We start from the raw sequence: 16,457 nt of genomic DNA, 5'->3' as shown, positions 1-16,457 counted from the left end.
TTTTGTAAGCCTAATGGCAGAGATTTCTAGACCCCAATGAAAATATTATAGCAATAATTAAAATACAAAAATTCAATAGTATTACAGTTGTAAGCTAACATTTTAAAACAGATTTTACTTCAGTTTGGGGGAATCCAGTCTGCTACATTGAAAACAGTTGGCATCAAGTTCTTGAAATTCATCAGCATTTAATCAAGGGGCAATGTTGGATTCTGTGCCCATTGAGATGTCTCAGTCTTTAGCTCTGATCTTGTAGGCTCTCTGTGAAATTTGAAACACCTGAGTACATTTTTATATATAACAATGTGTAGAGGAGAGCAGTCAACATATGACTGAGAACATCATGTTAATATTATCAGTGACAGACAAGATCAGGTAAAATATTGATGAGAAGCTAACAGCCAACAACCATTTTCAAGCCTAAAACGTTATGGTATGTCCCAAGCTTTCTTTTGCCAATTTGTTTGTTACTTACTGAATGCCTGGAGTGACACAGACACACTTGCTTCAAACACTGACCAAGTATATTTGGGGTTTTTTTTTCCCACTGGGCATTTCAAACTCTGCATTTTAACATAGTACAAAAAACATTGTCCAGTGAATATTCTAGTTCAAAATTTTTGATGAAATCACTAGATATAAATATTTCCAGGATAGAATACATAAGACTAGACTACATTTTAGACTCTAATGTTTCATGTGAAAGTTCTAATGCTGCGCTATCCCCTCACTCCTCCTGAATTGCCCCCAATACAGCAGACAATGAATTTGCAGTTGTTTGATTTTTTCCCTGTATCAGTGTTAAAATACGCAGCTACTCAACTCTCTGCCTAATGACACCTTATTTTAAGACCAAACCAACAAAAATATGAGGCACAGAAATGGCAGCTAAGTACATCCAGCCTGGGAGAGAGTTCTGTGGTTAATGTGACTCAGACAGCCTTTGCAGCCAATAGACTTTCAGTGGAACATGGCTGCAGATCAAATTTCAGCCCCCTTTAGATTTATGGACAGGGTGAGTAGATAGCTTATTCTAACATTTGGCTTTTTGGGAGCCAAAAAGCTTGTATAAATTAATGGCATGTATAAGTACATACTGCTGCACTGTAACGATGCAAAACAGGAGGCATTCTAGTCTGTTCTTTCAGCAAAACTCTGCTATGCTGCTACTCAGCACAGTAGCGCTTTATTTGCATCCCTGCAAGTTACCCATTGTTGCTACTTTTTTATCCTTTTCCTAGCTACTTCTGTTCATAAAAGGTTGTTTTATCTTATTGGTGTGAGTAAATCTCTCTTTTTATACCATGCATCTCATTTAAAAATCTGACAAAGAAAAAAAGGAGACTGAATTAAATAATTTTAATCAATTATTTGCTATATATCTTGCTTAATCAGCAGGTATTTTATCAACAGGAAGGTGCAATGCTTGCATGTGACCAGTGATAAACTATGGGTCGAACACTTATGTCAGTCACTGTGCCTCTCCACGAACTCAGACTAACAACTCCACCTCCAGCTGCTCTTCTCCCTCACCATCTATTTACCTTTTTGGTCCTGCACTGCACTCAGCGTTCAATATCTGAATAAGCAGCTTGCCAAGCCTGGGGTTGGCTACTACAGCTGTACTGTATCTTTGATGTATTTCTCTTCCACTGTTCATCACCATAATCATCATTATTACTATTAATAATTATAAACAAATACAACACGGAGTAAATTAGCAGTCCTTTCCAGTGGCTGAATTTATTGGGAGGAGGAGATCAAAAAAGGCAACATTAATTGGAAGCTGCAGTCTGCCTGGATGGTTCCACCACTTGCTCTACTTAACAGTAGACAAACACGTGGATCACCACTATTTTTGTAGGCGGGGTTTTTGACTTATCCAGTTTTGGATACTTTATCTCAAAAACACTCCGTGCATCTTCAAATCCTGCTGAGATCTGGTCTCAGCTAAACTGCCTTCTTTGAGACTCAGTTTCAGAACTTAAACTGTGCCTATTGCAGAGCATCAAACACTCGGTTTTACTTATATCCACTTTTTGTTGCCCCCTTACATTTCCAAGTAGCTGAAAATAGATTTAATTGCAAAGAAAAATGAGGCGACTATTCTTATACTGATGACATTTTCACACTGAATCAAAAGACTAGGATGTGCTAAATTGGTACACAGATGACCAGCAGAGAAAACTATGAAAGTCTTGCTATTTTTTCAGATGAACAGAAGATTACTGTCAAGTATAGGGAAAATAGGTTTTCCTGTCTGGTCTGCCAGCTGCTGTACCTGAAGATCATGACAAATCTGGTCTAAACAATATTAAGGATGTGCATGGAAAATGAAAGATCTCATCTTCTTTATATACAGGTAAGAAAAACATGGACCCAACTGCTGCCTCTACCTCAAGTAGTAAAAGCCAGCAGAAATTCATAAAAACATCTTTGTGCAGAAGTAGTCTGCATGCAGAGAGAAATTGTAACCTACATCTCCTCTGGTTTTAGCTATTTTTTTGCCCTTTTTAAAATGAAAGACAATAAATTAATTTTTGATGTTTCAAAACCACAGAGCTCATCACAATATATTTTTTTTTTTTGCAAAAAATGACAAAATCTCTTTATAACAAGCTGTTATAATGTTGTTTAGAACATCCTGTTATTAAAATATCTACTTTGTATAGAAACTTCCAGCATTTTAACTTTATTTCTCAATAGATACACTTGGCTCTGTGAATCTCCTTTGTCTCTCTCAAGCAAACTTTATACACTTTTACCCTTTCTTATCTGTTTTGCAAATCCTCTGTTAGTTTTTATCATCACTTGTTTACAGTGCAAGCTTATGCTCAGCTGAGTGTCTACTCTGAGATCCGAGTAGCTGCAATTGCTTCTCAAGAACAAATTCCCCATGTGTATACAAAGCACCTCTTTGAACTGGATATGCCTGAAAAGGGATTGCATGAGAAGCTTTCTGCAATGGCCAGAGATAACCACAGTTCTCAGGAAGTTCCTTCACCATTGCATTAAAAGACACTGTGGCACTTCATTCATCATGCCCAAAGTGAAAATGTGTATATTTCAACTCTGAATATGTAAAAAAAGTTATTTTCTTTTATGAATAACATTTTTAGTAGTTTCTAGCATGAGCAATAGCATATTGAGTGAAAATTCCTTTACAGAAACTATTTGGAAGATGAAATAGTGACAAAGAACCTAAGAGAAAACACCACTTCTTCCCGAGGATGGCTTTTTTCAATGCATTTGATCTCTCAGTATCCTTGGCTATATACCTAGGGGGGAGAAATAAAAACACAACTCTCTCAGAATAATTTTAATATGTGAAATTATTATTAACAAGGGCACAAACAAAACATTATGACACTGTAGACTTAGTCTTCTGCATTTTCCAAAATTGCTTTCTACTTATAACTTTGACAACAAATCTCTAACAAATTGTGAATATTTGGTAAAACAATAGCAACAAATTGCTGCAGTCACATGATGAACTTTCAGCTGCCAAGTGTCACCCAAGAGAGAATTTTTGTAGCTAAACTGCATAATCCTCAGAAAAATAAGCATTTGTAATAGAATTACTGACAGACTTTCTACTGCAGTATTGGGAATAGTGATATTTAACAAACTGGTGGTTATGTTTTTATTTTATTCTTTTTAAAAGTTTGCATATGTAATAATTTTAAATAAAACTCACAACAGACCTCAGCTACCTAGAAGAATAGATTATGAAGGATGACCAAGATAAATCAGAGCATAGACAGCATAATAAAAATTTAAGTTGCTCTATATTTAGGAAATTCAGCACTGGAAAGTAATTGCTAAAGCACAGAATTAAGTATTGAAAATTAAAAATATAAAATTTACTAAATGCAATTTAATTTAGTTAAACTCAGGTCATTTTTATAAATTCAATGGTTTCAGCTGGTCAAAAAAACAGTCAAATTTTTTTCAAAATACCAAAGTACTGACAAAACTATATACTTTTAATATTAAGTAGTGGTAGCCTGCATTAGTTGCTAAATAAAAATATTACCTGGATGAACACAAAATAAGTAAAAGTTTTTACAAAGCAATTGAGCCATCAGAAGTTCAGAAAAAAAAAAAAAACCAAAAACACCAACCAACAACCTAGCATCAGAATAAGTAGAATGAAATCAGAACATAGATATATACTCAAAATAGGAACATTTTCTTCTGTCTAAATATAGATTGTACTTTGCTTTTCATACACAGAAGAATTAAATGGATAGTCAAAAGTAGTGCTTGAGATAATACCTACAGTAAGAATGACTATGTCTTTTAGGATTTCCCCCCCCTTTGAATTTAACAATGCAAATTTAACAATGGATTCTGCCCAATGATTGCAAATTTCAGCAGTGACATTCTTGATGGAATAGCCTGATTAGAAAATAATTGTACTTCTTTTCAGTTACTGTTACCTCACCCACACTTTTCATTTCCTATAAGGTACAGTGGCAAAACCGCATCTTTCAACTCTCCCTCTTTTATCTGATGTAGTGGATGACAGGTAATCTAGCTGAAAGTTCCTACAATTGCACCACCAGAAAAACACTGGCTGATGAAATCTGAGCAGTTATCACACTAACCATCACCTGTCAAGCCTCCTGCTTCAATTTAAGGGTGCATCAATTTTCTGAAGAGGAAATCAAGGGCAAAGAATAAAAGCGCTACAGATAAACACTGACAAAGGCCCTTTCTGTTTTTTTTTTATTTATGATGGGATGTACTATCATAGGTTGCTCTGTGAGGTTTTATCAACTGTCCTGATACATCCCAGATAGCTTGGAATTCTTTGGCCATTGATGAAGTGCTATACTTGCACTTACTGAAAGGGCAGAAGATTTCTAACTGAAAATTACTTTCACTAAATACCACAAAGATATTGAAGTCAGAAAGAGCAAGGAGATGGAACAAATGACAGCTGCATATAACAATGAACTTCTTGTTCTCTGAGCAGGCAGAAAAGGCTGATTAAAGTTAGAACATTAAACAATGTTTTCTTAAAGCCAGGGAGCATACTGTGTAAAGTGTCAAGGTACAAAGAGTTTATATGCTCTTTGTAGGGAAATGTGAACACATGTGCTGCTGACTGTATTTGCCATGGACTCAACCAGTTCTCTAGAGTAAAGTACAATCGGACCTACTTACAGGTGGTGGAAAAATTCAAATTTCTCAGGGAAGAGGAAAAGATGCCTCAATATCAAAGTGAGCCAAATTCAGGTTGCGAGCAAGTGCATCCAGCATCACTGACTTCCATGGAATGGCAACAACCAGTCAGCAGGCATCCTGACTTGTAGATATGAATGATGCCGGTATTTTCAAATGCTCTTCCTCTTGTTTGCAAAATCAGCAGAGAGAAAGAGACTGAGTTCCAATGTGACTCTTTGGTACCTATCCTGAAGGGGATGAAACAAGCAACATAAAGAGAAGTAGCAGCAAGAAAAACATTCTCACACAGATTCACATCTGGCTATGAATATACCATGAGATTGATTTGACCCCACTATTTCCAGATTCCTTACCGATTGTAAGAAGAGGATCAATACATTCCAATAAAGCCCATGGGTGACTTCCTGATGACTTCCACAGGTTCCACTGAACATGAAATACTCAGACACATGCAACCTCTGCTCCAATCAAGCATTAGCCGTAGTAGATTTGTGGGTGCAGGAAAAGCTCAAGGCCTATGAGTTCATGAAGGACCCTGATTCCGAGGGACCATTGTGTTTTTCCATTTTTTTTGTTACTTTATTCATTTGTTGATGCATCAGCCCACAGCGAAGACAAGAGATGTGGATAAATGCTACATGCAGTCAGTCATGCAAAAGCTGGCTGCTTTTCTCAGTAGACAACATGCCAAATTCGGGATTCAACAAGATATAATGGAGACAGATCAGTTCAGCAAAGTTCACAGTTCCAACTGGATAATATTCTTACATTCATGTCAGGACCCAAGATAAGGCCCTTGATGCTGACAACCTTGTCAGGTGGCAAATTGCAAATTCTGCTAGTGTTGCTCCTGTCAGGAGTATTTTCAGCAGAGCAATCCTCAGTGGAAAAAGTGACAGTGTCGTCTATAAAGCCTGCAAATACTCACTATTAGCAGAGCAACTCGTCAGAAAAAAAACTTGTGCCTTATTAGTCTGAATTCATCAAGCAATTTGTACAAATCTCTTTTAACAACTGCATCAATTGTAGACTTTTTAAATGACAACTCAGTAAAATAATAATGAAAAATTAGTGTTGCTCCTTGCCTGGATAACAACATTTCTAAACAGAATAGCAGTAATTCCACCAAAAGGATTTCTCTCTTGGGTTTCTCTAGCAATTCCTTGAACTTCAGCTCTCAGAGCTAAATGATTTCTCAAAAAAATAAGCTTTCTTAGCAAGAAGTAATTTTTACTTCTCATATTTGTGGAGAAATTTTGGAAACATTATTAAAGTGCAAGCTGCAAACTTTTAAACCAGAAAAGAAGTTCAAAGTGCCTAAGGTCTTTCATATTTTTTAACTTAATCAGTGTTTAAAGGATTGACTTATGAGTTTGAGCATCTGAATCTGGCAATCAACAAAACTATAAACAAGAAAAAACTAGTGTATGACAAAGGTTCCACGTGAATATTTAATCAAGTTGAAATGTGTGACATCTTCTAGGTTTACCAGTTCTTTCTCTAAATTCTGGAGATATTTTTAATAATCCCAGAGGGAAAATAATTTACAAAAATATGACTATGATATCAGGTTCATCTTCAGGAAATCATATTCTTTTTCTATTCAACCAGCTTCATTTAACAAATATCATCTATTCTACTTTTGCAAATATGCAGCAGGATGATTTTAATTGTTCATGTTAAATTATACTAAAAATAACTTACTTACATTCAAATAACTCCATGCTTTGAGAAGTTTTACTCTTGATCGACTTACCTGATACATTTACCACCTCCTTTCCAAAGAATGTAATTCATTTTACTTTTTTACTGAGTAAACAAAATAGTAGATTCTAATCCAGCCTTAAGAATACCCAGCTACTTCAGGTGGCTCTATGCTACACTTAAGTTTGCCCCACAGAAATCTTGCTAAAAAAAACACGAAACCAGCAAACTTTTTTCTGGTACAAAGCAGATTTTTGTATGCTAGGGCATGTTTTGTTACAATTTTAGGATTATTTTAGTCATCTGAAAATTTATTGAAATTATTACAAGCCTCCCATTTTTCAAGAACTCATATTTGACCAACAGCAAGGATCTGCATTTGGGAAAGCATGAGAACACGTACTTAAATTCATCATAAATCCCAAATTGTTAGCAAATATTTGCTGAACAGAAGCGGTTTTCTGAGAACTCATGTCATACTAAATTCAATTTACAGTTCCTATGGTTAAACAGGGCTACTATCCTGCTGAGAAATGAAGATTTTAGACCTTGGTGACCAGGCACAATGCCAGAGTCTACAGACAGAGCCTGTGACTTCCCATCACAAAAATTATTGAATGCTTGTTCAATGAGAGTGGTTTGTTTTGTTTTGCTGTATTGTAAGACAGCAATCATTTTCTGAAATCCTTTACTGAAATCTGAACTGAGTTTGAATCCTGAAGTCATAGAAACCCCAAAGGTGGTAGAACCAGAGCCTTGTTTTGAATCTATCTGTATTCCTATGGTGTTTTTCCCTGTAGGACATCAAGAATGTGCAGAAAATATTCATACTATAAAAGCAATATTTTTAGAAAAACATCAATGAGTGTGATGTCTCAGACATAATGAAACCCAGCAAACCCCAAATATAACAAAAATGAATAAATAATAGTTCTTGATTTTATTGAACATTTGATGTAGTATTTACAGTACAATATTTTACAGTATTTAATCAGAGGTTTCACTAAAAAACTTGCCCAAGCAAATACTATTGGTAAAATTGGTTTATTATTAACCACTGTGCATTATTAAGTAATTTTAAGGAGAAAAAAAGAGAGGTTTTTTAAAAAGCCCCAATGGCTTAACCTAGATGACAACATCCAAAATTATTTTGCTTTCCTATTTGGCATCTATGAACAGGCATACATTCAGTGTGCATGAAAAATGTCTGCTAAATCTTCTGCTAGCTGTGGGGGTAATGGCTAAAGAGTTAGTGGGAGAAGAGGAAGGGGAAAGTCCATGATTTTTCTTGCCCAAACTCTGACCAAACTCCTTTTTTCACAATATGCAGGGTTGCCTCTACACCTGTTATACATGTAGAACAATCCAAATCCGTGCTAACTGTAGTGCAGTGGACAGGGTACACATTCCCCTAATCCTGCAGAAGTGCTTCAGTGGACAAATGTGAAATGTCAGGGAGCAAACTCAGTGTGGTCCACGTGCCATGTATGGCCCAAGAACACAGCAGTCATATCCAAGTGCATTTGCAAAGGACAGAAGGAAGAATTCCCAGATGGGGGAATGCAAATTTACTCTCTTAAACACCTGGCCAAGGTCTCTGAGGTGCTGGACCTTTTGTAGCAGGCTCCATATTTTTATCTGCAAATTTATGCACCCACATGCAGGAGTGTCTTGTGGCATGCTGTATAACATACTCGGGAGAAGATTCAGTAGGTCAGTTTGTTTAAAACAAGAATCTTCACATTTTATTTTTTTTTTTAACAGTGCTGTGCTATTTCTGGTCTGTTGAAGCAGGTTGAAGAAAATCACCCACAAAGCGAAAGGAACATGGTAAAATGTTCCTGCAGTGTGTTGCCTTAATACATTTAAATGATTTAATGACAAATAGGGGATTACAGGGAAACACAATGCACTCTGGAGGTAGCAAAGGACACCCGCTGTCTGTACTGTGAAATTCAAAATGGATTCCAGGAAGGGAACACAATGCCAGGCTGCTATAACTATTGCTCCTACTTCCTATACTATTATTACTGCTCACCAGTCTTGAAGCCTGAATGACAGTGGCCTGAGCCCTTTCAAACCACAGCTAGAGGGTCAATTTTTGTAATGAGAAAATGGAAGTGGTGGTGCAGTGGATCGCTGAACCTTACAGTTTCTTCTATGATAAAGTAGCAGAGCTCAATCAAATTATGGTGTAGGAACACAGTGACAACACCATCATGAAACACACAACGGATGAACTAACAAAAGCACTTAAATCTGTGTAAACCCAGTGTGATATCAAAGCTAAGTTTGCTCCTACTTTCACTCTGCAGAATCGCTGTAACCCTTCAGCAGCACAGCAGAAATCTGTAGACCACAGGAAAATCGCATTGCTTACAAAGGCACTCTTCTGCCCTGGTGCTCAGACCCCAGTCACACAGTAAATAAAACCTCTGGCTGGAAAGACTTATTGAATGAGCTATTCCAGAGAATTAAAATGCTTCATGTACACAAAACCCTGCTTTGATTAACGCTTTAGCTCTGCTTGTTCTAAGACTTTAGAACTTACTGCAGGTGAGCAAGCCAGCATGAATAACCTCGAGGTTTTAAAATACTGTCAATAGATCTGCAATTACAGTACTCCAAGGCCACAGTGTCTTTGTGCTTGTGCATAAAGCTTGGCAAAAGAGCAAAAATTAACAGCTGTAAGCTACAACTATTTTACCCTTGAAGTCTTGCACAGTAGTTTAATGAGTTTGAAGTACCTCTGTATCCCATTCACGGCATCTCCCCACTCTCATATACAGTAATATTAAGGGTAATGCCTAGCAACAATATTCACATATTCATCAGCTTCACATTTTACTTTAATTTGTGTCCCTTTAACAGCCTAAGTGACTCTAATGAAAGGGAGAAAACATTAGCACAATAAATCTGTGAAAGAAATTACAGACACAAACAAGAAATCTGAGGAATAAAGCAACTTGAATGTCAGTAAAATGGTAAGAAATGCTCTGGTAATCTGAAGTACCAGCTGATCAACAGAAAATGTGCATTATTTGCCCAAGCACACCAGATAAGAAGAATTACTTAAAAAAAGCTTGATTATTTTCTTAAATTGCACTTTTTTTTAGTGAGAATGGTGGAAAAACATCAAGTAGTACATGTAGGATACTTTCATCTATAAACATACAAAAGAAATAAAAGTGCTGGATCAACTGGAGAAGTTAGATAACCATTAGCCAAATCTGCGTAATGTATCTTTTTTTAAATTTTTAGAAGAGTGAACTAGTTTTTTAAGACATAAAACATGAAAATGAGATCTACCCAGAAAGATTTTCTAACACACCGACAAGCAGCCAATGTGATGGGTAAACTTTCCTTGTGCAGTTTCTGTCAGCCAGTCCATACTTTAAGGAATGGCTTTGACTCTTCATGTATTTTACGTACATTCAAGAGCATGTTGTACTATGCCATGCAGTAAGAGTGAAAAGAAATAAGAGCCTTATGCTCTTATGCATATTTTCCTGTATTGGGGACCATCCTTGGCAGTCCCAACTGTCATAGGAAGTCCCACCTGCCTCTGCAGCTCAGCTTTGAACAATCCAAAAAGGGCAAATACAAGCATAGCTTCTAAAATGTGAAAGGGGCAATATTTCCTTAGCTTAGAACCTACTATAAGATTGTCAAATTCTGTATATATAGGTAATTTTTACCCAATTATTTCTAAATATGTCAATAAGTAATGTAAAATATAATAGGAAAAAACATCAACTTACAGTTGTAATATGTTCTGTATTCTACTGAAATCAAAACATTATAAGGAATTTTGATATTAAGCAACTTAAACTTACCAATGACTTTTGGGGATCTCACTTAACCTCATGACAATTATTTTTAGAATGCAGTTACAGCCTTAGTTTCTGGCACAAGACTGGAAGATTTCGGTGGGAGATATTCATGCTCTTGATCAGAACCTCCAGCTCTTAGACAAGAGTTCATTTACTGACTTTATTTTCTCTATTTTTGTAAGTCAACTTCCCCTCCCCCTTAATGTGCTTTGTTTATGATAGAAGTGATTTTATTTGCTCTTCCACAGTCCACGGAATCTTTAGGAAGCTTGGGGTGGGACATTTGCTGATTTTTATTATTTTTTTTTTAATTATACTTATTGGCTGAACAGCTGAGTCATGAAACCATCTCCTTTCCCTTGACTTCTGAGGTTTGCCATTGTTCCCTGGGCATTCCCACGCTCCAGTAGGCCAAGCTGTGATGCAGAATTAGGAGTTCATTTAAATACATTAAACAACTGAAAGCCTGTTTTCATATGAAGTTCTATGGAAACTTCAATACTTACTATTTATGAAGCATTTATATATGAAGTGGTGTTAATACTGTGGGATCACTAGTTTCAATAGTAATTAATATGTGTTTTCTGCTGGCATGAAAATTATAGTAACTTTTGAGAGGCACACACTGGAACAACATATCAGATACAATATTTGCACTCTCTGAGTTGCTTTTAAAATATGGATAATGTTTTAGAAGTCATTTATCTTCCCAGTCACATATCTGGAACAAGAATTCTTCATACAGACTTTTAGAGAAAACTGACAAGCTGGATTTTTAGCCCCTACAGGCACTGCCAACCAGCCCCATTATTTGATTCTTCTCACACATTATAGCCAGGTCTTGGTTATGTTCCTGCATCACTGGGCTGAGCACAACAGAAAAGCCTCCCCAGGACATATTTTGTTTTTAAAGATATAAAATAAAATTTTTCTCCTGAATATTCAGCACTCCCACTGAAATCAGTGACGACTGGGAGCAGTTAGCAATTCCAAGGACTATGCTCTACTTGATAAATACTCCTATACTGCTACAGAATACAGCATTATTTTTAATTACAAAGAAGCCAAAAATCACCCAAAAGCTTTCTTTCTCTCTTCAGTCTAAATCACTTTTCAAGATTAGAAGTCTCCTTAATAGCATTTATTTCATTTTTTCAGAGCTAGAGTTAGAATATCTCTTTTTGAAAGTCTTATGATAGGTCTATTAGTCTGCAATTACTGCTATTCATATATTCAACTATTTATCATGCAAACAGCTTGCTTTTGCAGTAGGTGTCCATTTGATTTCTCTTATAATCATCTATATGTTTTGTGTCCTTAGTTAATCAGCAGGGATATAACTTAGAATTTGCCCCTTTGGGGCAAGAACTGCTTTATGCCTAAAGTCAAGCTTATGGTGAACCCTGCTAGGTCTTAGAAGAAGGACTTTGCATGCAGTGGTGTTGAATTTCATCAGATTCCTGTGGGCCTGTACAATGTCTACATCATTTTGAATCAGACTTTGCAACAGTCAAACAATTACTAAGGAATAAAAATACTTGAGATTTTTTTTTAGCATTTCTCAGTATTCAGGTAGACCACAGGGCCTGATTTAATCTAATAGAAATTAGATTTAATGGATGACTGGTTGTAGGTCATGGGGACCACAGTATCAGACTCCCCAGGCAAGACATACTGTGTACCTCAAAGGATTAAATGTTCTAGCTACAATCTGCTTACTAGGTGTACTGTGATAAAATCTGTGACCCAAAACACAACCTTTATGCACAGACCACTTTTAAGTGCTCCAGGATTGTCACACTGCTGAGGTAGCTCCATGAATAACAGTGTCAGAGAAGCAGAGTATTTCATTCATGCTTTGAACTGCAAGGAAACATGCAGGGCACATGCACCACAGCTCCTGCAAATGCTGGTGCTCTTGTGCTTTTTGCAATAGGCTGAGCACAAAGTTGCTGAAAGTCCTCGGGACTTGGGCTGTGGCTTGTCACAGCACAGAGAAGGTGTCCCACTGAGTCTTTGTATGTAAAGTCAGAACTAGGGACTGCAGTAGACTCAGTACCTCATCTTTCAGCCCACAAAGCACTCTCCCTTGGAAAAACATCTTCCTTTAACCGCTGCAACAGTTCTAAGGCGGTGAAGGGAAAAACCAACTCTCTGTTTTTCTGGTAGGAACAAGCAGAGATTTTAAAACAGGGCTCTAGCACTCTGAATACTTCCATTTGGAGGCCACCACTGGGAAAGGCCTGTTAAAACCATCCTGCAACCATGCAATCATTGTGAATACAAAAAAAAAAAAAATCCCCACAAATTTTCCCCTCCTATTTAGGGTGCTGGATTGTGGGGGTTCAGGTACTTTTTAGCTTTTCTTGGTTTTTTTTTTTTTTTTTTTTTTTTTTGTTTTTTTTTTTTTTGGTTTTTTTTTGTGGTTTTTTTTGTTTGGTTTTTTTTTTTTTTTTTTTTTTTTTTAAGAATTGCAGTGGTTACATTAAATTATATCAAACTCTATTCTTTAAATCATCTTTGGTGCGTGTCTTCAGGTCCAAGGAGCTGGTATATTTCATTAGCTTAATATTAATCTAATTTTAATTTTAAAAAATACTGTAAAAATACAAGTTTGCTAACAAATTATTCTTGTCAGAGATAGAGTCACCAAACAATATTTTTGTCTGAGAGACAGTTCTTGTTGTTTCTTGTGCTCACACAAATTGCCAAAGTGAACTGTCCCCTACTGGCTGCTAGGCTCAGAAATGCTATCCAGTCTCATGGACAGTCCCACCCCAAATGAGAATTCAGGCCCATCACTGATATATCAAGGAGTCATACAGAATTAAGAGTTGAAATTTCATGTGACAGAGGTGTGGCCTATCCCTTTCATCCCACTGATTTTTTATTATAGGAGACTTCAGGTTCGTAGCATGTCCTCATAGCTCATTAGTCATGGTATATCTCACTTGGCAGGCACTGGGTAGGAAACAACTGGTTGGAAACAAGCTGAAGTAAGAAAACAGTAAGAGTTTTTTCAGCTGTGTGCATGCCTTGATTCTTTGATAGATTTCTTTGAAATTAAGGACAAAGTGAGGAACTCAGCAGACTGGAGAACAGCAAGGTCACAGACCTTGACACAATACACAGTCATGCAAAATATATATGGCAGCTGATACTTGGATAGAATGACAGGGTTGCCAGAGAGGTATTAAAAAAGCTATGAACATCTATTCTTTGTTGTAGCCCAGAAGATGATTTGCTGAGTGTTGAACAGCTAGAACTGGTGGCTGCTATCTGTTGCCATGTAACAATACTGCTGGTCAGCTTAAGATGATGCACATTCAGCTGCTTTATCATAAGTATTTTGTTGTCTAATAGGCAAACATTAACTCTGCAGCTTCAATATTCAAGTCTGTTTCCCTTCTCAGAGCCCTGTTTCCCCACATGGCAACACCATTCCTGTTTCTTACCTTTTCTTGGCTTTCTATTTCAAACATCCACCAATAAAATTCATAGCACCTGCATGTTCCATCAGTCCCATTAACAACCTTCTCACTGCTCCAGAGAAGAAAATAAAATGCAGACTGACTATCCCATAAATCACAATTCTGTATGGTGCACTTTCCATGTTAATTGTAGGGAGCAACAGTAAACTTGCCTGAGAGGATATTCCTCTATTGCAGCTCATGCACTTCTGTGACTGGTGTGAACCTCATACATAAGCTTCTCCTGCTTAAAACAGTTTACTTCACAAAATAGCTTGGCATTTCTACTAATTCCAAAAGCTAGCCCACCCATCATCTTCAGCAAGGCCAATAATTCCTCACAGGTAAGCAGCCTCCAGATATTTCAACACTATCATTGTTGGTTGCATTAATAATCAGTCTATCGTTGTGTAGGAGAGATGAGCTCCTTTTTAGTGTCTTTGATATGAGTTGTTTGATTGAAGCAAGACATAGGTATGCTTTCAGAGACAAGAGAACAAATATGTGACAGGCGTCAGTCATGTTACTTAATGCACTGCTGGAAAGAAACACACTTGATTGCTACAGGATAATAGTTTCACAAAGACATCCAGAAAAATATTAAGCAGAGCATGCATAATGGACCCACAGACAGCCATTCAGACAGATGCAATTAGTAATCAGGATCGCAAAGTAAACTTTCAGGACAACATGGCTTATCATTTGAAGGGTAAAGACATATATTTTCTCGTTGCTTATCTTCTTTATTTACTGCTTCCTTGTTGAGCCATTTGTTTTGAGGGAAAACTCGTGAGAATGCTGAAAAAATTGGGACAGCACAACAAGCCCTACAGTCAAGCATCCTCTGAAAGCAGTGCAGGGAGGTAAACAAGAGACAAGACCCAAAATCATTTCCCTTGCACCTTAACATGGTCTCAGTTTTATTTTATGGAACTTCTGCCACCAGAGCCTCATGCCTTATTCATTTCTCCACCATGCGAGGTATAATTGACCAAAAACCGATTTAGCCCATTTTAAATCAACTTTGCTCAAGAAGCCTTTCCTGCCTTTCTTTCTCTATCACTGTACTCATCCCTGAGCAGGCAAAATGTTGAACAGTGAAGCAAAGTGGTTTCTGAGCTGGTAGAACAAAGACCACAGTAATACCTGTATTTGCATAAAATAGAGAGGGAGAAGACATAGCTACTGCTTGGCAGAGGGTACCAGTTTTTGGAAAAGGTGAACATAAACCAGGCAACACCTCACACCAGCTTCTGTGAATGGGAGAATTTGCTGGTTGCCAACCTCTAGATCTATTTTAACTGTCTGAGGCTTTGAATAGATATTTGATTCTCTTTGGACAGACACCTAATTAAACTACTACTGAAATGTATTTGGTCAATTAGGAAGAGATTTAAGTCAGATACTAGGAACTGTTTATCTGATATTTTTATTCCCTAGTGATTGTACAGGTCTATTATGGCTCTTAAGAGAAAGTGGTAGCAAGAAATGCAATATCATTTTATCAGCAGAGATATCAGCAGTGCTCAGATAAAGTCCTTGTCTTCAATAGTCTATACACAAACACTTTCTTTTATAATGACTTTTACAAAGTGAATTCATGCAAAAGATTTATTCTCAGGCTGTGTCAGTAGCACAAAACCCACACAGGATATCTGCTTCTTTTACCCTGGATGTGTTTGAGGAAAGAGAAAAAAGATTGCTAAATTTGCTCTCTATTTTGCAGAAAACACTTTTGTATCTGATTCTCTGAAAGGCTTCAGGCTGTCAAACATAAAATGAAAGAAGTACTCCTTCTACTTTTATTAGACATTCTTAACTAATGACAAAATCATTAAGGCAGAGCAGTTAACTGTTCAAGTGCTCAGCAAAACAGAACTCAAAAATGAGTGTCCATGCGGAATTCTTGTTACAGACACAAACACTGTGTGTTGTTGATATGCTTCCCATAACAAGATTATAAAAACCAAATACTTAAAACTTAGCAGTTTCTGGAACATACAGCATAGTGTACCTGAATTGTGGTGTAGGCTTAAAGACTTGCAGGAGCTGCAAGAGACCTGCTGGACCATGGGCTTCAGTCATCATTAGTCATCTTAAGGCATTATTTTCCATAATCTTGGAGGCATTTAAGTACAATCGCATTACAGTAAACTCCTCTTTTCTCATCATGCTGAGTGTGAATGTAACTTGCAGGGTGAACCTTCTCCAGGGACTGTGCAGTGAATAAAGCTGATGTCAATCAGAGTCTTGTCTC

Source organism: Sylvia atricapilla, chromosome 1 (assembly GCF_009819655.1).
Source record: "Sylvia atricapilla isolate bSylAtr1 chromosome 1, bSylAtr1.pri, whole genome shotgun sequence".
NCBI classification, from domain to species: Eukaryota; Metazoa; Chordata; class Aves; order Passeriformes; family Sylviidae; genus Sylvia; species Sylvia atricapilla.
The sequence above is the reverse complement of the archived record's forward strand: the minus strand, read 5'-3'. Positions refer to the sequence as shown.